The 21481-nt window shown below is 50.3% G+C and overlaps 1 protein-coding gene across 4 annotated transcripts in view; it reads left to right on the forward strand.

The window, feature by feature from the left end:
• Nucleotides 1-21481, forward strand: part of SRGAP3 (SLIT-ROBO Rho GTPase activating protein 3) — a 245278-nt gene that overhangs the window by 68736 nt on the left and 155061 nt on the right. Inside the window, exon 1 of one of the 4 annotated variants that reach the window (XM_046640989.1) lies at nucleotides 1783-1909. The exons of 2 other annotated variants lie outside the window; for them this stretch is intronic. The gene's annotated coding sequence lies outside the window, so the exon portion shown is untranslated. Of the gene's footprint in view, nucleotides 1-1782; nucleotides 1910-2714; nucleotides 3440-21481 lie in introns of those variants that run through there. One more of the 4 variants, XM_046640987.1, reaches the window with a different exon arrangement.

The raw sequence follows: 21481 nt of genomic DNA on the forward strand, positions 1-21481 counted from the left end.
TCCCTCCTTCTTCCTCCCTCCCTCCTTGCCTCTTCCTCTCCCCCCTCCCTCCCTCTCTCCTTCCTTCCCTCCTCCCTTCCATCCTCACTTCCTCACTTAATAAAAGCTTTTCTTTTTTAATTGTTATTTTAATTGTGGTAAAATATACATAACATGAATTCACCATCTAAACCATTTTCAGTGTACGGTTCAGTGGCGTCAAGTACATTCACATTGTTGTGCAACCATCACCACCATCCATCTACAGAATCATACAGTATTTATCCTTTTGTCATGGGCTTATTTCATTTAGCATGTTTTCCAGGTTCATCCTTGTTGTAGCACGTGTCAGAATGTCCTTCCTTTTTAAGGCTGAATAGCATTCCATTGTATGCATAGACCACGTTTTGTTTACCCATTCTTCCGGCGACGGACACTTGGGTCGTCTCCATCTTTTTGCTGCTGTGGATGTGACCCTGCCCTGTGTGCTGATAGGCCCTTTTTGAGCATCACCATGTACAGGTGCTGTGCTGGGTGCTGGGGCCCTGGTGGGGAATGGGCTCATCCCTATGCTCGCAGAGCTTATAGCCTCTCAGAGCGACGTCAAAAAGCAAACAAGCCAATAAATGCGTAACATGAGCGTGCAATACGTCCCATGATGGTAAAGAGCAGCGTTGTGGGAGTCCCATGGCGGGCGTGGAGGTGGGCGGCCCGGGGATGAAGAGGTCTCAGGAAGTGGCCTGAAGGAGGAGGAGGTGGGAAGGGGATGGGTGAAGAGGGTGCAGGCAGAAGGAACAGCATGTGTGAAGCTGCTGAAGTGCGACAGAGTTGGCTAGTTGGAGGAGTTGAAGGAAGTTAGGTCCTTTTATTGTCACTTTGTCGTGCCCTCCTCAAGGGAGCATCCTGCCAACCCCCAGGCCCAGTTTATTGCTTCTCCCCCATGTCTGTCTCCACCCTGGCACTTACTCCAGTCCATTCAAACTGCCCCTTTGTTCAGTCATTTCTCCGCTGGCCCGTGAGCTGCTTGAGTGCAGGAACTATGGTGTCGTTTGGGGGCTATGCTTGCACATCTTGGTAGGTGTCAGCGGCTCTCAAACAGACTCTCCCCTGAAGGAGGTCAGCTGTTTCGTGGCACCGCCCCGAGACCCCCTACTCCAGGAGCCCCCGGCCATCTGGGGCATGCTGGAGCCGGACAGGAGCAAACACGAGGATGCTTGACTCTACACGGAAGCTCTTGCTCTGTGCCTTCGTCCATGACGTGCCGCCCTTTGCACATATCGGTGTGCACTGCTGCTTCAGCCGGCAGAAGCTCTCCTGCTCTGTTGCCTCCTAGGCAGGGAGTGTGGGAAGCATCATGCTCAGGGCTGGGCCAGATGTGGGCAAACCTCCCCAGCAGCGTTTGCCCCGGTCCGCAGATGTCCTGCCTCACTGCGCCAGCTCAGCTGACTCGGCCGGGCCACGGTGCACAGTGCTCCGGGTTGGTGGCTGTGAGCCATGTCCCCACCTCTCCTGTTGGCCTTGGTAGCTTCCCAGCTTCCTCTCACATGACTTCTTTCTCTGTTTACTTCTCTCTCTGGCCTCCCTGCCTGCGGTGACCCCTCCAGTCTAATGCCACCTTGAATCTAATCTGTTGCACTAGACATGGCCCCTGAAGTGGCCCCTCCACGGTGGCCTCATTCCAGAGCACGTGCTGTCTTTGGCTAACCGTCCTAGCCTGTGCTCCTCACCCCCAGCCCAGCTCTCTCAACTACTGTGAAGGAGGATCTGTGCGCATGTTCATTTTAAACCTGTGATGGTGGAAACCAAGTGCCCAGGAGGCGACTAGCTCCTGGGGGCAGAAACAGGTTAATCCTGAAGGTGTGGGATGAGCACTCCACTGGCCCGGAGCTTGACTGAAAACAGAGTGAGGCAGACACGTGGGGAGGCAGACGTGAGTGGGGATCCGGGCTCTGAGTGCCCTAGAGAGGTGGGGGAGGGTGTTTGTTATGGGTTGAATGGTGTCCCTCCAAAAGATGGCAAAGTGCTGACACCCCAAGAGCTGCGCATGTGGCCTTATTTGGAGGCAGGGTCTTTGCAGATAATCACATTAAGGTCAGGGCATTCAGGTGCGCCCCAGTCCAATAGGACTGGTGTCCTGATCAAAAGGGGAGATTTGGACCCAGACGCACGCTGGGAGGATGTCATGTGATGGTGAGGGCAGAGGTCAGGGTGATGCGAGCATAAACCAAGGACTGCCAGCCGAGCACCGGGAGCTCTGCGAGACGCATGGCGCGGCTTCTCCCTCACGGGCCCAGAAGGAGCGAACCCTGCTGCCATCCCGCTCTCAGACTTGCAGCCTCCAGAACAGAGGCCAGATCTTCCTGCTGCTGGAGCCACCCGTTTGTGACGCTCTGTCACGGCCAGGGAGTGGAAAGGGCGTGTGAGTGCTTTCGGAACTTCTCGCCTCTGCTGGGGGCCAGCGTGCCTCAGCTATCAAGTTTCCCCACATCATATTTAGTTTGAGCACTCAGGGCCTATTTTGAGGCATTCAGGCAAAGATTTTATTATTAATAATAATAATAGTGAAAAATTTCAATAAGTCCCTAATGAGAATTGTAATAAGATTCTAACAAGGAACTTTTTGGTATCCTTCCAACTGTGGAGAGCTGGGCAAGGGACAAGAAGACCGATAATCCCACCTACGCTTTTATAGGGCTTCCCAGTTTACAGAAGGCTTTCTTACTGCGTATCCCCTTTGGCTGTGGGCGACCCTGTGAGGCTGGCGCGGGAGCATTCCCACGTTGGGGAGGAGAGCGCTGAGGCTCGTGGACCTGCCACGGTTGTCGGAGCGACAGAGCTGGGATGGAAACGGCGGCTTCTGACTTCAGCCTCATGTTCTTTCCACGCCCTCATAGCTGCCCCTGACCTTGGAGCAGATGGTGTGGTTCGAGGGAGACCTCCACCCTCAACTGGTGGCCTGAGGAATAACGCATTCTTTAGATCCTTTTCCAGGAGCGGGGGAGAGGGGACACCAGCCTGCTGGGACCTTTCCAGGTTCTCATAGGGCACCATGGTGGACACAGCGGGCCTCCTGGGCTCTTGGGCCCCTGCTAGAGCGATGTCCTGTTGTGAGAGTGGGCCCTGACGGGGTCATTGACAGCAGGACACCACAGGCAGGAGCTGGCTGCCCAGGGATGGGTTGGGCACTTGCAAGATGCTGAGCTGTCATCCCACAGAGGGACTGACCAGAACCAAGTCTCGTTCATGGCCCTGACCCTGGCAAGCTGGAGCGTGAGGACAGTGTGCCATCCTAGGCTACTTTCTAGGACTTCTCAGGACTTTGAAAGTGCTCCTTGCCCAGCAGGAGTCTGAGGCCTGAGTTCAAGCCTCTGCAGACTTGAGCAAGTCTCTCGACCTCGCTGAACCTGTGGGCCCACATCTGCGAACGGCTGGAGGAGCGTGTCCACCTTGCTGGGCAGAGGTGAGAGGAAGGGATGTGGTGGAAGCACTTTATAATGGTTGACCTCAGTACCTCAGTGTTATTCACAGTAATAATAATCGTGACTGTCCCTGAGTCTTTGGGGAAAATGCCATAAAGCCTTCTCCCCATGAGGAGCCATAAGGAACGCTTGGTGGCCCCCTGAGGAGAAGGCCCACTCTGCTCCCTTTGCGTGTCTTTGTTGTGTCAGCGTGTGACTCAAGTTCTTCTGCAGTTTTTGGCCTCTTTAGAAAACTCTCTGGTTTCCATCACCAGAGAGTTTCTTTCCACTCCATCCCCCCCACCCCCTCCCTGCCACCACTGCTCTGAGGTTGTCATGTGAGTGTTTTCCATGTAAAAAGTCTGGAAAACCCATTCAAGCCAAACAGAAAGATAATATTCCTGAGTCTGAAGTTGATGGAGTTCGTCGCACTGCCCTGGCACGGGGCTTCTGCAGGCTTGAAACTCTCCAAGTGTCAGAAGACCGTCGGCTTGTGGACTTGAGGGCTGTGGGACTGAGGGGTTGTTCTTTCTGGAACATTCTTTGATACACCCCACCCACCAGCACTGTTTCAATGGCAGTGATAAAACCTCTGTCCTTTCTGAGCGCTTCCTGCGGGTCTGTCACTGTGTGAGGTGCTGTACGTGTATTAAATCCTTATTTTATCCTCTTAACAAACGCCCGACACACGTCCGCTGACTTAAAGTCCAGGCTCTAAGCAGTTATGTGCTGTCCCTCTGTTTGAAGAAACTCTAGCCCCTTCATCCTGCTGGTGAGCAAACAGGCTCAGGAAGGGGGATGGTGCCTTCCTAAGAGGAGGGACTGGACCCCAGGTGTCCTGACCTCCAGGGCTTTTTCTGCTGCCCCGTCCTCCCCTTCAGAGACCACTGGACTGCTGCTGGGCTTGCCCACTGAGTCCCAGCGGGAACCCCGATTCAGTGATGCTCCAGCAGCTCCCTCCCAGGGCCCAGTGTGACCCTGGAAAATACCAGCCTGGCAAAAGTGGTATCAGTTAATTCGAGCCCGTGTCTGCTTCAAAAAGCTTTGGCCTAAATGACCCAAAGTACAGCTACTTGGCATTTCAAGGTCAAGTGTTCAGATTCCCAAGTTTGGGACCCAGAGGGAGTTACTCGCTCGGTTACCATGCACCCGAGCTCAGCAAAAATTCATAATTAGTAGTTAATAGTGCGGGAACTTTTTCGCCTTCTGAGGACTTTCAATGCCAGGGAACGCCTCATTTACTTTGTCACACTATTCTCAAAGCCCTGGGTGTTTTCCCTCCTGATCCTAACCTCTCAGTCTCTGCTGGGTGAACTCCTACTCATCCTTCAAGAGCAGCTCCTGACTCAAATCCTGCCATCCGACCCCCAACCCCAGGCATAAATAGATGTAATGTTTCCACAGTCTGCCTCTTCCACTAGACTGTAAACTCCATGAGGGCAGGAACTATGTCTTATACACAGTGATCATAATAGTACTGAAAAAGTGCTTTCTTGCAGGCGGGCTCTGTGCTAAGCACTTTCAGTGCATTATCTCATTTCATCCTGCACAACATTATAAGATAGATATGACTACTATCCTCATTTCCTAGCTGAAGATATAGATGCATAGAGAGCCTCAGAAACTTGCCTGAGGTTACAAAGTAGGTGGCAGAGTCAGGATTGAAGTCAGTGCTGCCGCGTGCAGTTGTGCTGGCTGTGCACTGCACAAGGGCATCTGGGGGAAGGGCCAGTAGAGGCTGAAATCTTGCTCTCACATTGGTGCAGAGCTGTGAATTTTGGGAGGAAGGGGCACACAGGTACCACGGGTCTGGCTCCAGTGTTCAAGCTCTTAACTGCTGCTACATACTGGGAATATAAATATGCGTATTGGTATTGCCAGTGCGGGGCACAGAGTAGGGGCCCAAACATCGACGACAGGGAGATTGTAAACCAATAGGCTTTTCCTTTTTCTTCCTTCTCTTTTAGCTTATATCTGTGGGAACAGGTCATCACTTAGCAGGTTGCTTGGCTTAAGAAGCACAATTAAGTTGACTTGCCTCCTAGCAGGTACGAAGAAATGGCTGAAAACACAGAAAAAAGTCTGCCTTTGGAGCTCTAAGTGTCACCCAAGTGTCCTTTATTCTAAGTAAATTTATTCGGCCACCTCTGGACCTTTGAAAGGTACTAAGCAGGTGTTAAAAAGCCACAGGTGACCTGAAACGAAGGCTTGGTTTGGAGACCAGAATTCAAGAACTGCACGTTCTGCTCATGCTTGCCATGCTGGGTCCTGTTTGGAGTCACGGTGCGTGAGCCCTGGATCCTCCAGCAGGGCCTCAGCCGAGTCCTGAATGGCCGGCGTTGCTGCTGCCTGCAGTACCTGGTGACGGCAGAGCTGATGGTTGGGCCTCTGTCACAGACAAACATTAGCTTTAGGGTGAAATGTCCACAGAAATGTCTGGGTTTGTCCAGATCAAAGCAGGAAACTGGAGAGGCCTGGGGGCAGAAGTCTATCTGATGGGCTTTTGTGCTAAGAAGTCAAGCTGTGCATGGTGGTCCTGACTTCTGTCTTTGTCACATCTCCTGTTGTCACAGAGGCTTGCCACTTGCTAGATGCATCCTTGGACAGGTCCCTTAACCTCCCTGGGCTTCTGTTTACTCCCCAGCGGAAGGGGGCGAGGATTGTGGTGGGGAGTCAAGGAGCTGATGTTTATGGAAAAAAGCCCTTTGTGATTGGAGACGGCTGTGCAGATTCTGTAACCACCATTATTTGACGTGGGGCGGTTTCTCTTGCCATTCCCTGGGAGTATTTTGCTCTCAGCTGCATCTGCTGGGTGCGCTTGGAAGTGAGGTTGAGAGAGGCGTAGGGTGGGAAGAAAACAGCAGGGCCTGCAGAGGACTGGAAGACTTTTAGGCTGGGGCTTTTGTTTAGAAGTGGAGGAAATGGCTTTTGCTTTTTCCAGACTGAAGTGGGGGAGTTGGAGGTCTTCAGCAGATGCTGTCGAGTCGAGTTTGAGAACTGACTTCTCCTCCTTCCTTACGTTGCAAGCTGGATGCCTGGGGATGTTCCTTAAAATTAGCACCTCCCAAGGATGGAGTCGGCCCAAAGCAGGGACTTGGCAAAGGAATGCAGGTCTCAACGTGTCCTTCTAGGCTGGTCTCTTCGCTGTCTGCCAGCCGCTTCATGCTCACACCCACCTCCACACCCTCACTCTGCCGTTCCCTCCATCCAGCACACCCTTCCCACGCCCGTCCAAATCAAACCCCTGCTGCAGAGCTATTCACACCTCCATTCATTGCACAGATACGTGTTGAGAGCCATTACTCGAGACGTGGAACACAGGGGAAAGCTCGCAGTTAGGGGAACAGCAGAGGAGGCTAAGTTTTGTTTGGATGTGTCCAGGGTGAGGACCGTCTGGCGGCCATCCTGGAGGCCATCCTAGAGGCAGTAGGCAATTCAGCCCCTGGAACTTAGGAGCAAGGTCAGGGAATGGGCCACGGATGCGGGCGTTGTCAGCACATGTGTGAGGCAGAGGGACGTGCGGCATGGGCAAGATGGCTAAAGGAGGACATAGATGTGAGCAGGGAGGAGCAGGAGAAATGACGCCTTGGGAACACCAAGTGTCAGATGGTTAAATCCAGAAGGCAACTAGCAATGGAGACTGAGAGGGGGAGTGAAGAGGCAACGGAGAAAACCAGCAACATGAGTAAGGGCCTCTTGTGGTTTGAATTGTGGGAGAGGATGGCAGCCCAGGCGAGGGCCGCAGTGAGGGAGGGCAGGGTGGATCTGAGAAGATCCCAGTGGAGGACCACACGCAGCCCCTGGAGGATGGATGCCCCCTTTCTCCTGCCTGTGGGGATTGCTGCCATAGGTGAGCTGCTGCTGATGGTGCAAGTGCGTCAGATCTCTCGAGGCTGCTGGTCCACAAAAAGGCTGGAGAACCCCAGGACTAGAGGTCTCCAGGAGGCTGGCGAACAGGGGCGGTGGGGTGTCAGGTAGTAGCAGGAGTAAAGGAATGAGAAGTTGCAACTAGAAAGAGGGATTTTCCAGTTCAGGGTTTCAGACGTAGCGCGCTTCCCAGGAACTGACGAGATCAGGGTCGGGCGGGGCAGAAGATGGTTAGATCAGTGAGGACAAGGAAATGAAGTCAGGGGGATAATTGGTCTTCAGCATTGATGTTGAAATGGCCCTAGACAATGGCAAGAGTCCATCCCAGTCACGAGGAAGGCTACGTCCTAGCAGCCAACGACACAGCCGCTCTTATAGGCGTGGCTTGGAGATCTATAAATGACGAAGTGTTAGTTAGGGTAGAGACACCCAAAGATGCTATGCTGAAATATGGTGGACGTTGCTTTCTCTCTCATGTAACAGTCCCACTGGCTCCAGCTGTCAGGGAGGCTCTGCTCCCTGAGGTCGTTTGGGGACCTGGGATCCTTTCATATTACGGCTCTGCTGTTTTCTAGGATGTCGCATTCACCTACGTGCTGATGCTGGGTCCCATGGTGTCCGCTCACGTTCCGTTGGAAAGCACTTAGTTACATGATCATGCTTAGTTGCGAGGGAGGCTGGGGAGTTTCTCCCTGGGGCAGCTGTGAGCCCAGTAAGACTCTATCCCTGTGGACAAAGCGGGGAACAAAATTTGTGGGACCATCTAGCATCTGGCACAGATGGCTTTAAGGATGGGGAGTAATTTATTCAACAGATATTTATTGAGCACCTCTTGTGTGCTAGGTACTGGGGTTATAAAGGTGAAGGAGACAGACACGATGCCTTCATTCGTTCATTCGTTGTTTATTCAACGAGTATTTTGGGATGGGGATATAGTGATAAGTGAAAACAGATACAATGCCGATTCTCTGGAGTTTTCTCCTAATAGGGTTTTCTTCCTCATTAATCAGGTTGTCACATGCGTGGGATAAATAGTTACAACCCGACTTAAGGCTTTGAAGGAGCAGAATTTGGATCTGTGAGAGCGTTTAACAAAGGGATGTGACCCTGACTGAGGGTTGGGGGAAAGAGTGATGATTTGAAAGCTCAGTAGGTATTAACTGGGTAATAGCACATGCAAAGGCCCTGGAGATGGAGAGATGAAAAATGACCCGTGTGGCTGAAGCAGGATGGGGGGGACAGGGAGGAGGGGCATTGGAAAGGTACAGGGCAAGCACATGCGAGGCCTGAAGGTCTGTTAAGGATTTTGGCCTTTATCCTAAGAACCAGGAGAAGCCACAGATGAGTTTTAAGCAAGAGGAGTGACATGATCAGGACCCTGAAAAGGGCTGAGCCCATGAGGCGTGTCTTTGCAGCAAAAGAGACAGAAGATATAGGAGAAGGATCAGAAAGGCTGAGAGAACAGGAAGGACAGAGGGACGCTGTGGGGAGGGTTTGTGGCTCCCAGAGACGATGGAGGTGGGAGCTGAGGAGCAGATGGAAGGACAACGAAGGGGCTCATGACATTCAGGCTTCCATCTGGAACTGGGGTGTGGAGCTGTGTGCCGAGGCCTTCCCTAGGAGGGGCTCCATGCCTGTCTGACTAGCTGGCTGTCATCATGGGCACCTCATCCCAGCACGGCCCCTCCTAAATGGCACGACCCTCCTTTCCTGGCAGGAGAAAACCATGGGAGGATGCACCTCTGCTGGGGTCATTTCACCCTCTGAATGTGGCACTGGTGACTGGCAGGTGATCCAGGTCCTGGGGACTTCTCTGGGTCCACAGGCCTGGCCTTCCTCCCTAGCTGACCCCAGCTTGCCTCTGAATTCCTCAAGGGGAACCACTGGGCTGGCTCAAAACCTGATGGCATGGTGGGACACCGTTCACCAGGAGGCCAGGCCCCCGGGGCCCACAACGTGTCAGCGAATGAGGCTGGCCTGGACACCGGATTTGTAGCCACAGAGAACCTCCATCTGGGTTATTTACCAAGCCTGGGACTTTACCTGTTTTCTTGTCTGTAAAAGGAGGGTTTCTGTGGGGATCAGAGGGAGGGTCAGCTAACAGCAACGTACAGTATGACTATTGTGGATACTGATGATAATAATGTAGATGATCTGGGGTACGGAGCGGCTGTGACATCCACCCCAAATGCCCATGTCGTGTGGCAAGAAAGATGATAGTGTTCAGTTAGTGGCAGGAGAGGCTTAGCAGTTGTCTCCACTAGAGATCTTTTTCAGAATAACTCCGTGTGTGTGAGCGTGTATAAACTGGCCTGGGTGTCAGGGGATTTGGGGTCCAAGCTCAGCACTAATAGTACTTGCTGGACTATCTTGAGCAATTCCCTTCCCCAATATATAGGGGGATTATGATGTGTAAAGGCATAACGTTCTGAAAAAGATCGGCCTGGTTTCACATCCTGCTTAGCTGTTTACCAGCTACGTGACTTAGAATAACATAGAAATAATAATCGCTGCCGGGAATTAAAGGAGATGCCCATCTAAGGTGCGTCACACAGTCCTGGCCCAGTGGGTGCGCATTAAGTGGAAACAGTGGGCCCCAACTTCCTCACTGGCAAAGAGTTGGGCTGAGTATACCCCATGGTGACAATGACAAGGGTTTCCACTGAGAGGGTCAGAGTTTCCTATGAGTGTTTCCCACTGGTGGGATCCCGGGGTCTTTGACTCACCCCAGCTCTGCTTGTGCACAAGCCCCAGTTCCACAGCCTGCCCCGGGCCGGGGCGTGCTGGAGGCCGATGGCCAGGATCCCTGCAGCGTCCAGAAGCCCTTTGCTGGAGTCTGCCTCCGTTTTCCTGTGTCCCCCCGCCCCCCGCCGCCCCTGCCCTCTTTGCTCTGAAGGCAGCAGCCTTCTAGCTGGGCCCGAGCAGCAGAGCGGCTAAACTGAGCCCGCTGACTTCAGTGGTGAGCCACAGGTGAAGGCCAGGGGCAGCGCATTTTCAGAATACCTCTGGTCAAGACCACAAACAGCAAATGTCAGCCCGCAGAGCGGCCCACGCCCTCTGCTTGTTTTTGAGGGAAGATTGGAGAACAATCTTAGTTCCTTCTCAGCTGCTTCCCCAGCTGACCCGCCCTCAAGGAGGCCCCGGGCCCTGCGCCTCGGCCTGGAGCAGCGGCTGGAATTGTTCTCTCTCGCGGGAGTGGGGGCTCTAGGCTGTGGGAGCAGGCCCCCGTGGCCTGTGTTTGGTTTGGCTGCATCTAATCTGGGTTTGGCTCAGACGGGCCAGCCTCGTTGTGCGGGCTCCGTCCCCCTCAGTCTCGGCCAGGGTTGCTGCCTTCGGAAGCCTGGTCAGACAGGCCTGGGGCAGATGGTGCTAATAGTAACGGTGCACGTTTATTGAACGCTTGCTGTGTACCAGGCAGTGTTCTAACAACCTTACCTCTTTCAGCCCATTTAATCTTCCTAGTAACCTAAGAAGTGGGTATGACGATCACCCTCTTTTTATAGATGAGGAAAGTGAAGCACAGACGAGGTAAATCACTTTCTCGAAATCACACAGCTAATAAGTGGCAGAGCTGGGATGGAAATTTGGGCCCCCTCCAAAGCCCAACCTTTGACCACTAAAGTCACCGCCTCCAGCATATAGTATCGCCCTTTTTCAGTCATTTACTGTGCCAGGCACTTTTATCTCAATTAATCCTCAACACACTCTATGGTGGGTACTGCTATTATCGTTCTTTTTTTACAGAAGAGGAAACTGAGGCTGAGAGAGGTTAATTGACTTGCCCAGGGTTTGCGTAGGAAGCAGTGGAATAACGAGTCTGCCTATGTTGCTAGGTGGTAGAGCACATGCTTCCTAGCCCTGCCCACCCTCGGTGCTTCTCCCAAAGCCAGCTTCCCTCCGTGTGCTCCTACTGCCAGATCGTCCTGGAGCCCTTGTCCCACGTTGGGAGGGTTGTCCTCACTGTCCTTTATCCCATGGGCTTCATCACAGTGGCCTGCCGGTGCGACAGAGGAGCAGGGACTGCTCAAGATTGGAAACTGTAGGCAGCAAGCCGCCCGGCAGACGCTGCTCCCAGAGCCCCAGATGTTAGGATTGAAGTAGTGCAGGTGTTCCTCAGGGGTAGGGATGCTTTGCGTCACCTCGGCACGAGGGGGAAGGGGCCTCTTAATACCCCATTCCTATTTTTCCTTCATCTATTGCATATACTGAGGTACTTCTTTATTTATTTAATGGTGGCAAAATATACATTCCATAAAATTTGCCACTGTAAGCGTTTTCAAGGGTGCAGCTCAGCGGCATTAAGCACATTCACGTTGTTGTGCAGCCCTCACTACCATCCATCTCTAGAGCTTTTTCATCTTCCCCAACAGAAGCTCTGTACCCGTTAAGCAACAGCTCCCTATTCCCCCTCCCCCAGCCCCTGGCAGCCACCATTCTACTTGCTACCTCTATGAATTTGACAACTCTAGGGACCTCACAGAAGTGAAATCATTCAGTATTTGTCCTTTTGTGTCTGGCTTTTTTCACTGAGTACAGTGTTTTCAAGCTTCATCCATGTTGTGGCATGTGTCAGAACTTCCTAACTTTTTAAGGCTGAATAATATTCCGTTGCATGGATAGGCCACATTTTCTTTATCCATTCATCTGTCCATAGATACTTGGGTTATTTCCACCTCTTGGCTATTGCGAGTGACTCTGCTATGATATATTGAGGTTTTGTGAAAAGTTTGCTTGAAAAAAATCCAGCTGCTGAAAGAAGTTTGGAAATCACTGCCCTGATCCCAAGTCAAGGGAGATGGAGACCCAGCAGGTGTGAGGAAGGTGCCTGTGCACAAGGGGCAGAGCTGAAACCACAGCCTTTAGATTGTACATGCAGCACTTGTTATCCCTCCCATTGCTGGTTCTGACATTTATCAAAGGAAGGAAGGAGAATGCAGCTCTGTCCTGGGAGCAACTGCCCTGTGTTTCCCAGAAACGTCCTGGAGCTGCAGAAAGGACTGGAATCAACAAGGATTGAATGCCCAAGGGAGCCAGTCCAACGTGGAGATGGACAGAGAGGGTTTGTATCTCACCTCTGGCCCTCACTGGTGACCTTGGGCAAGTTTTTTCGCTTCTCAGAGCCTAGGGTCGTTATGAAGATCACATGGGACGATGTGTGTCCTGTGCATCTTGGTGCAGCGTCTGCACCAGGAAACAGGAGCTGCTGCCACACGAGGCACTGCTGGGGGTGAAGAGATGAACGAGACAGGCTCTGGCCCATGGGAGTTCTTCTCAGTGCATCGTCTCAAGAGGCACATGATGTCGATTGGCCCTTTACCAGTGATATTGACATTTATCAGTAGATTAAGATGGGATCTGCCAGGTTTCTCCATTGCAAAGTTAATTAACAAGTGTTTTGTATTCGTTAATTAGTATTTAATAAGCATTTTGTGAGAACTACTTTGAGACTATGTAAATATTCTATTCCTCGTCAAACTTTCACCCTGTAGGTTTAGCATCATATTTTGCCAAATGATGATTTTATAATTCCGTCATCGCTTCTACATTTATTGTTTGGAATTCTACCACAAAGTAGAGCCGTCGCCTCTCCTTTATTTATTTGTTCGTTTATTCATTCATTCATTGATTTATATCAACACAGACTCATGAATTTCTGTTTTATTCAGTGGGTTATAATCTGTAACAATCGTTATTTATTTTGATGCTCAAGTTATTTTTCTCTAAAATTTAGAATAGCTGATAAGCTTGGAGAATAGTACGGAGCCTAGCGCGGTTGTAACACAAAATGATAATAATACTGAGCGTTTTCTAAGTGCCGGGCACCGTTCTAAGTCTCTTTATGAACTCTTTACATATATGAGTTCTTCACATAAGTAGTAGTCAGTTATTGCTGTGAAACAGACCATCCCCAATCACAGCAGTTTAAAACAGCCACCGTTTGTGATCTCACACAGTTTCTGTGGGTCAGGAGTCAGGAGCAGCTTCGCTGGGTGGCTCTGGCTCAGGATCCCTCACGAGTTTGCAGGCGAGATCCCACGGCTGCAGTCATCCGAGGACTTACCTGGGGCTAGAGGAGCCACTTTGAAGGTACCCGACGCGCAGGGCTGTTGGCAGGAGGCTCAGTGCCTTGCCACACGGACCTCTCCGTAGGGCTGCCTGAGTGTCCTCCCAACATGGCAGCCAGCTTCCAGGGTGAGTGATCCAAGGGGAAGAGGAAGGAGGAAACCACAATGCCTTGTATGACCTAGTCTTGGAAGTCGTACACTATCTCTTCTCCCACGTTCTGTTCATTAGCAACTAGTCACTGAGGACATCCTACACTTACGGGGAGGTGAAGGATGCTCATAGGCCCCTTTTGAAGAGAGGAGGTCAAAGAACTTGTGGTTATCCTCTACAAACTCTTTCATCCATACCATAACCCCATAAGGCAGGCCTTACTCTGGGCAGTTTAGTGTGTTGCCCAAGGTCACACAAGTAGCCAGTGGTAAAGCTGGGAATTGAACCCAGGCAGCCTGGCTCCCGGGCCCACGTTCTCAGCCACCAGCTGATCTGACAGCACCTTGAATGCTTTGCTAAGCTGACAATGACGTGGAGAATTCCTGAAGGTATTCAAGGGGAGAGAGACATGAGCCGACCGAACTGTGGAAGGCAACGTGCAGCAGGCGGAGGGTGATGGGAGAGGCGAGCGTGCACCTGTCTTCTCAGGTAGGGCTTGTGTGCAGACCCCTTTTCTCCCTCTCTAGCCAGGAGGCCTGTCTTCCCACCTGCTGCTTTCCATCTGCTCATTTTGCAGACAGGCAATTAGAGGAAAGCAGTGTAAGTCATAATTTTTAAAAACAGGCAGGATCGTGGTGCTGGCCTCTCTTGCTTGGCAAAGCGTTGGGGGAAGGCTGGTGTGGAGCACTTGTAGTGGGGGTGGTGGGAGGAAAAATGGGACAATGTGAGATGTGGCCTTTACCCTCAGGAGCATATTGTCTGTTTGCAAGACAAGAATATAGACGTGAAGTTGTTTAAGACCCGGGTTACTTGTAATTAACTCTTACACGGTAGGGCCAAGTGTTGTGTTTTGGTTGCCTTTATATCCCACCACAGTGCATAGCAGGGGGTCTTGCTGTGCTTGTTGATTGTTTGTTAAGTGAATGAAGAACAGATGGATACCGTGATGGTGTCCGACCATGGCATGGGTGGCAGAGACAAGAAGGAGGTCAGTGGGGAGGCCAGGCGAACCGGCCAAGGGAGGCGAAAGTTATGAAGCATCTGGCCCCCAAGGCAGGATTAGGTGGGAGAGTTAGCAGAGGTTCATGGCCAAGGATGCTTCAGCAGTGGTCTACAAAGATTGACGAGCATCAAGAGACGCACTGAGAGCTCAAGGACAAGAAGATACGAGAAGTCAGGAGGGGTCTGCCAGGGGGAATCTTGGGGCAGGCAGGTGTCAGCACCCAGAATCTAGGTGGGCAGGCAGAGAGTTACAGCCCCAGGACCAGAGCACCGAACGTGAGCTAGAATTTGGGGCAGACACGTTTTGCCCTTTGGTGCCCTTTGACTTCGTTTGGGCCTGAACGGGTGTCAGAAGGGCTCACTCTCAGGAAAGTGAACAGGAAGGGACGAGTGAATTTGGGCTGCCAAGGGGCTCTGTCAGGGAGCTTGGGAACAGGAGGGGGTTTCCAGGTTCATATGCCTGAATTGTGGTTTATGTAGTGAGGGTGAACCTGCTCGCAGGGGTTTTAGTGTTGACTTCCTTAGGAGAAACCCAGACCTACCCTGCAAATGAGACCCAGGGAACACGGCGGCCATGGAAGCCCGTCTGCAATTCTGTACTTTCCTGCTGTGTGAAGAGATAGAATAGTTTCTTAAATTTCTCTACAGAGAAGGTTTAAGCTTGTGACTTGAGCCCCAGCTTTGCCATTTCCTTCTTGAGGGACCTTAGGCAGGTGATATGGGCTAATTCCTCATCTGAGACGTGGGGATAATTAATACCCACCTCCCGGGGTTGTGAGGAGAGTCAATTCAGTCAGATGTGTGAGTACAATTGTTTGAACAACAAAGTGCGTGTGAACCTAAGGGAATATTACTGTGAAGTAAACTCTACCCAGAGAGGGCTGGATGGTCTTAATGTTGTCAGTGGACCCCTCTTTACACGGGCACCTGAATGTTCCAGTCACCTTCACAGGGAAGCTACATACATGATATACTGCCTTTCTGTGGCTCATGGAAGAAAAACTGAAGATGAACTTGGATAATAAAACCCTCCAGTTTGACTAGAATCCCTCCCCACTCCCAACTCTGTGTAAAGGACCAGCATCTTCTGGGGAGCATCATACAGAACCCTCCTAGGTTTGAGCACACGAGAGAGCCAGACAGAATCCCTGGGTGGGCCACGTGGTTTCGCCCTTGCTAGAAAGGGGCTTTGTTCCTGCACAACCCTGGCGGGTCCAGCCAGGCTCAGTACTTCTTGATAATACCTGAAAGAGTTATTTTAGTTGGACTTTCATAGAGACCAGAAAGGAATAGGTGAAAATACCAACAGCTGTTATTCACTGACTGGTACAAGAGCAACTTCTGAGTCTGAGTTTCTCCTTGAGGTATCTTCCTTCGAGCCTAAAAATACTCCTCTAGGATTACTTCCTGTGTAACAGGAAGTCGTCCCGTCTGCCTGTAGTAGTTTGTGTTTTAACTGTTTGCTGTCTACATACCTGTGGGTTATAGACGTATAAGTTGTCCTCAGCCCTTTGGCCTGGATTTCATTTTCCTCTTGGGGTTCCCTTACTTTAATTCCTGGTGTCCCCGAGTGTAATTCAGGGAAGGCCGACCATGTAACGGCCAAGAATGGGAGCTCTGCGGACGGACTCTACCATTGCTATTTGTGGGTCTGTTGTCCCTTCCCGAAGATAAGGATAACCACAGCCTCTGCCTCACAGGGTTTTTCTGAGATTGAAAGTTGCTAATGTGTGTAAAGTGCCTAGATAGTAGCTAGTGCGTAGTGAACATTCAGTAAATGTCAGTTTACCAGTAGCACGTGTGTTATTTATTACCCTCAAGAAAAATATGCCCCCTGGAAATATAAACATCTTGAAAGCTTCAGATAAGTCCATGAATCCATGCTTGGAATATTAAAGAAAACTAGGGTGCTTCGGTGGTGCAGAGTAGGGTCTTAATACATATTTTTAGTTGGGAATGAAGGGTAAGGGGATGCCCCTTTGAGGTGCTAGGCCATGCCGTGCCTGGCTGCATCCTCTCTGTTGAAATACATGCCCAGGCTTTTCCCTGCTGACCTCCCTTTGGAACTAGTCAAAGCCCCTTGGGAAATATGTTAATAGATCTTGCTCACCTGGCCAGTGAAGTTCTTCCCCACTCTATGCTGGAGCCTCAATGCTTTAGTGATAAGACCAAATGGCAACTTCCCCTCGAAGACATTACAGGGAGGGAAATGGATCTCAAAGTGTCCCATGAGAGGCAGGGTTCCAGAGCCAGGCTTATTGCTTGAAATCTGGGGCTGAAGTGTGGTTCCCACTCGCCTGGGGAAGAAGATTGGGAGAAAGCTTCTCTTGATTGCTGCCTAAGGCTATGGCAGATACAAAGCAATGTACCAACAGTCCTTGCAGACACTCTTGGGCAAGTCAGCCAGCACTCGGCGGTCAGCCTGCAATGTCCCCTCTATCACCACGGGATTTAAGCCCTGAGATGCCGCTGGGATCTAATTCTGCACCAGGGACACTGGTGGGCCAGGAAAAGCTAACTGCAAACGCCAGAGAGAGAGAGAGAAAAAGAGAGAATGCGACAAACACAAAGCAAGTGTCCCACTCAAGATGAGCCTACAATTCTAAATTCCAAAACACTTGGGAGGAAAACTATTGCTAAGGCAGAAGAAGAAAGAAAGGAATCTAGCCAGCAATATAGCCACAATCAACAATAGGGAGATGAATTCACTTCAGACTACAAGAAATAAGAGCAAAAGCTAATAATGTCGTCCAAATATGTGTGATGAGCATCCTCAAAGGGCTGAAGAAAGGAATGGAATTTATAAAAAAGAATATGAAATAGTGAAATAAAAAGTAAGCAGAAACAAAACAAGAATACAAGATATAAAAAGAACCAAGTAGAAATCAGGAAACACAGAGTATAGTTTTGAATTTCTTAATAAAACCTCAGTAGATGGGATAGCCTCTATACAGGACACAACTGAGAGAGAATTAGTGAATTAGAAGTCAGCACTGAGGAGTTCACCAGGACCAACTCCGAGGGAGAAATTAAAAATATGAAAGAACAGTTAAGAAACTCAGAGAATAGATCAAAAGGCTCTCATATGTGTCAACGAGAGTTCCAGAAGAAGAGAATAGAAGGAAAGAATGAGAAGCAGTGTTTGATAAAGTAGTGGATGCGCATTTTTCCCATAACTGAAGAAAGACCTGAGTTCTAGGATTGAAAAACACCATGAGTGACAAATAAAAATAAATTCACATCTAGATATATTGTAGCGCAACTTCAGAACCTCAAGAATACAGACAAACTCTTAAAAGCTTGACAGAGAAAGGATAAATTACCTACAAAGGAACAACAGCTAGCCTGACAACAAACTTCGCGTCAGCGCCCGGAGCTGCCAACAGACAATGAAGAAGTATCCGGAAAATGCTGAGGAAGTGTATCTGTCAGCCTAGAAGTCTACGCTCAGCTAAATGAGCACTCGAGTGAGGAATATGTAAAGTCACCTTCAAATATGCAAAAGAAAAAACTTTAGTGCATACGGACACTTGCTGAAAGAAATACTCAAGGATGAACTTTATCCAGAAGAAAAGTGAATATGGAGATTAAAAAATGGCACGCAAAAAAGACCTGAGTCTAGAAATTGGTGAAATATGTTGGTTGCAAATTTACATAACCATTGATTGTTAAAAAAAAAAACCAGCAAAACCAAAACTTTTGTGCAAAAAAAAAAAAAACCTCAGAAGAGGCCGTTTCTATTCCCTTTCATCTGATTGTTGCCGTGTAGGAAGTAAGCCCCGTGTTTCCAGATCTCTGGTTTTTCAAGACAAGCCGCAAAGTTAGAACTCTTATGTGAAATCTCCTGACTTTTGAGGGTTTGCAACAAATTCAGAAGTTTTTAGCACGCCAAGCTCTTCAACACTTCGTAGATTAAAGAAAACTTCAGCCAGCAATTCAGCCTGCACCTGGTGACCTTGCGTTCAGGGAATGCTTAAATGTCCCTTTGGCTCTCTGTTCTCGGTCACACGAGCAGTGAGGTCTTCTCAGAGGAGGTGGTACTCGCCCTGGGCATTGAAGGACGGATGAAATTTAAACAAGTGGAGAGGAGTGGGAAGGGTGCTGGAGACGCAGGGGTAGGAGCGCACCTGGAGTGGCTCTGCAAGTAATGAAATTGATGGGGGTGGGGTTTGGGAGGAAGAGGCGAGGTTGGTTGAGGCCAGAAATGTTTCAATATTGTCCTGTATCCTTGTGTCCTCCTTCACATCTGGAAGCTGGTCTATTTTGAGTCACATTGTTTAGTGTCTTACATCATCCCCCAGGGACAGCGGTGGTGACTAAATGAACACTATTGGTGATGAGGGTGAGAATGCCAACGAAAAAGGCAAGAAGGAGAAATCCAGGGACATCTGGGAGAATGTGTACTGTGACGGGATGCTTCCCAAGGAGCTGCGTCACGTGTCAGCCAGTCTTTTAATTAGAAACAGTGATCACGAAAGCATGGCTGCAGTGTGGTAATTCACGTGGATTTCTCAACAGCTTGAGTCTCTGGCTCTGAGTTTTGCTAAATGGCAGTGTCGCAAGGCTCTGAACCAGCTTGGTTTCTTTGAAATAAAACCAGATAAACAAACGGAGGGGACGTGAGTGGGAGTGGTGGAGGGAAGCTGGGTCGTGAGTCAGGAGACTCAGGGTCTAGTCCTGCCCTCACCATCAGCGCCTTCAGAGGCGGCTCTGTCTTCCAGGGCTTTCATTTCCAAAATCAGCATCTCAGGCCATGTCAGTCCCTGAAATTCCCCTTAAAATATAATGTACATGGTTTAGCGTATACAGCACTATACAGTAATATGTGTATATGCATAAGGTGTATAGTAATGTGCTGTGAATAGAGTACATATCACAAGATAATTTACTATGGAGAAAATTATATTGTGTAAATGATCTTTTCATCACCCTCTTTTTGCCACACGTATGCTTTGATTTTGTATATGTTAAACGCTCATGTATTGCAACTGGATTGTATGACCTTGTGCTTAAAAAAAAAATCAGCCCTTTCGGCCTCAGTAAAATAAAATGATCGGCCTGGGTAATTGATAGGCCCCTGTCCAACTCACGATTGTCGACTCTTTGTTTGACGTTGTAACTGGGTGTCCTTGATGCGGGAGGCAGGGTTGAATGTGGTTAAGGACACAGGTTCTACGTCTGGCAGACTGGGTTTTCCTTTTGACTTTACCCCTGCTTCATTGTGTGACTCTGGGAAAGTGTGCCTCAGTTTTGTTTCTTTTTAAATCTGTAAAATGGGGATAATAACGTCTGCCTCATAGGGATGCTGTGATGATTATAAGATCCTTGTAAAATGTTTAGAGCAATACCTGGCACATAGTATTTGCTCAATAAATATTTCCTATTATTATTACTGCTATTATTTGCAAAACACTGTGGTAAGTGCTCTTGGGAATACAAAAGAAGGATTGAAATGGATTTTAAAAACTGGTACTGTCAGTCTAATCAAGACTTACTCATGCTGGCCGATGTACAAAGAGTTTATTGTAAGGATATCGCAGGCGATGTTAGGGTTGTCAGGGGTGGGGTTCCCTGGGAAACAGGTGCTGAGATGGAGATTAGCAGGCAGGGCATTTATTGGGGAATTCGACCGGGATCCGGGCCCACAGAAGTGAGGCCAAGGCAGCCGGATTGGGCAGAGGGAGCAGCTGAGCTCCAATGCAGTCTCTGTGAAGGCCTCAGCTGACTCCATGGGACGTGCTAGAACTCGGAGAGGCCCTTCAGAGTTGTCCCAAGTCGGAGCAAGGGGCCCAGACTGGTCAGTCGTGGATGTGGGCCGCTGCTGGAAGGCAGCGTGACCTGGGGCGAGGCAGTTTTCTGCCACCTCCGTATAGAGGGCTGACAGCCCAGGGAAGTCGTCCAGCATTCTCCCAGCAGCTGGGGGAGTGAGGCCTTCCCTCCTGAAGGGGAATCTGGTAGATCCTCATGGTGCCTACCGCAACGCCCAGGGACTGAGAGCAACGTTAACCCAGTCCTGCCAGGGATGGAACTAGGAGGTCTGGAATGAAGGCCACTCTGCTCATCTCTCAGGGGTCGTGTGGATTTTGTCTCTGCTTCTCTCTGCTCCATTCTCCTGCCTGTCTCTGAACGCTGGCTTCCTTCACCTGCTCACTTTGCACACGGCCCAAGATGGCCACCAGCACAGCACCTGCATGGCTTTAAGGCTCCAATGCCCATCACAACTGACCTCAACCCTTGTGTCTTAGTTCAGATGTTTGAGAGAGAGAGAGAGAGAGACTGGCTCGCTCCGAGCAGCCTGTGAGCAAACATCTCTCTCCTCCTCCAGCTCGAATCTCCCGGTCCAGTCACTGGAGGCGGGGGCCTGGATCATGTTGCACGTCCCCTCTCCAGGGGTTGAGGCCAGGCCAGGCACTATAAAACATGTCTATGGGACATTTAACAGGGATTTACTGAGCACCTCTGCTGTGCCAGGCCGTGTTCGAGGGATCAGGGACACTGCACTGAATCCAACAGACCACAGTCCTTGCCCTCAAAGAGAGCACATTCTATTCGGAGGAGACTGATGGTGAAGAAATCCTGAGAGCCGGTCACGGCAGAGGTTGGGGATCTAGAGCATGCGATGATGTGGGGAGGTGTGGGGAGCTCCTCTCAGAACCTGGCTCTGTCCTTATTTCCTCTCTTCCTTGCAGCTCCCATAGTCTCCTTCCAGCTGGCCCCCCATTGCTTCCTCCTCCTCATTTCCAGGCCTGACCTGTCTTTCGAGAATGGCAGCCTCTTTCCTGACCTTTGCTTTCCCTCGAGCTCCTAGCTGGCACCCCTCAGACAATGCAACCCCACCATGTCTCACAGCGGCCCCCTCAAACCTGCAGCCCCTCTGTCTTTCCTATTACTGTGGATTTCACAGTCATCCTCGCGGACGGAAACCCTGGGATGACCCTCGGCTCTGCTCTCTCCATCCA

Source organism: Equus quagga, chromosome 1 (assembly GCF_021613505.1).
Source record: "Equus quagga isolate Etosha38 chromosome 1, UCLA_HA_Equagga_1.0, whole genome shotgun sequence".
Lineage (NCBI taxonomy): Eukaryota > Metazoa > Chordata > Mammalia > Perissodactyla > Equidae > Equus > Equus quagga.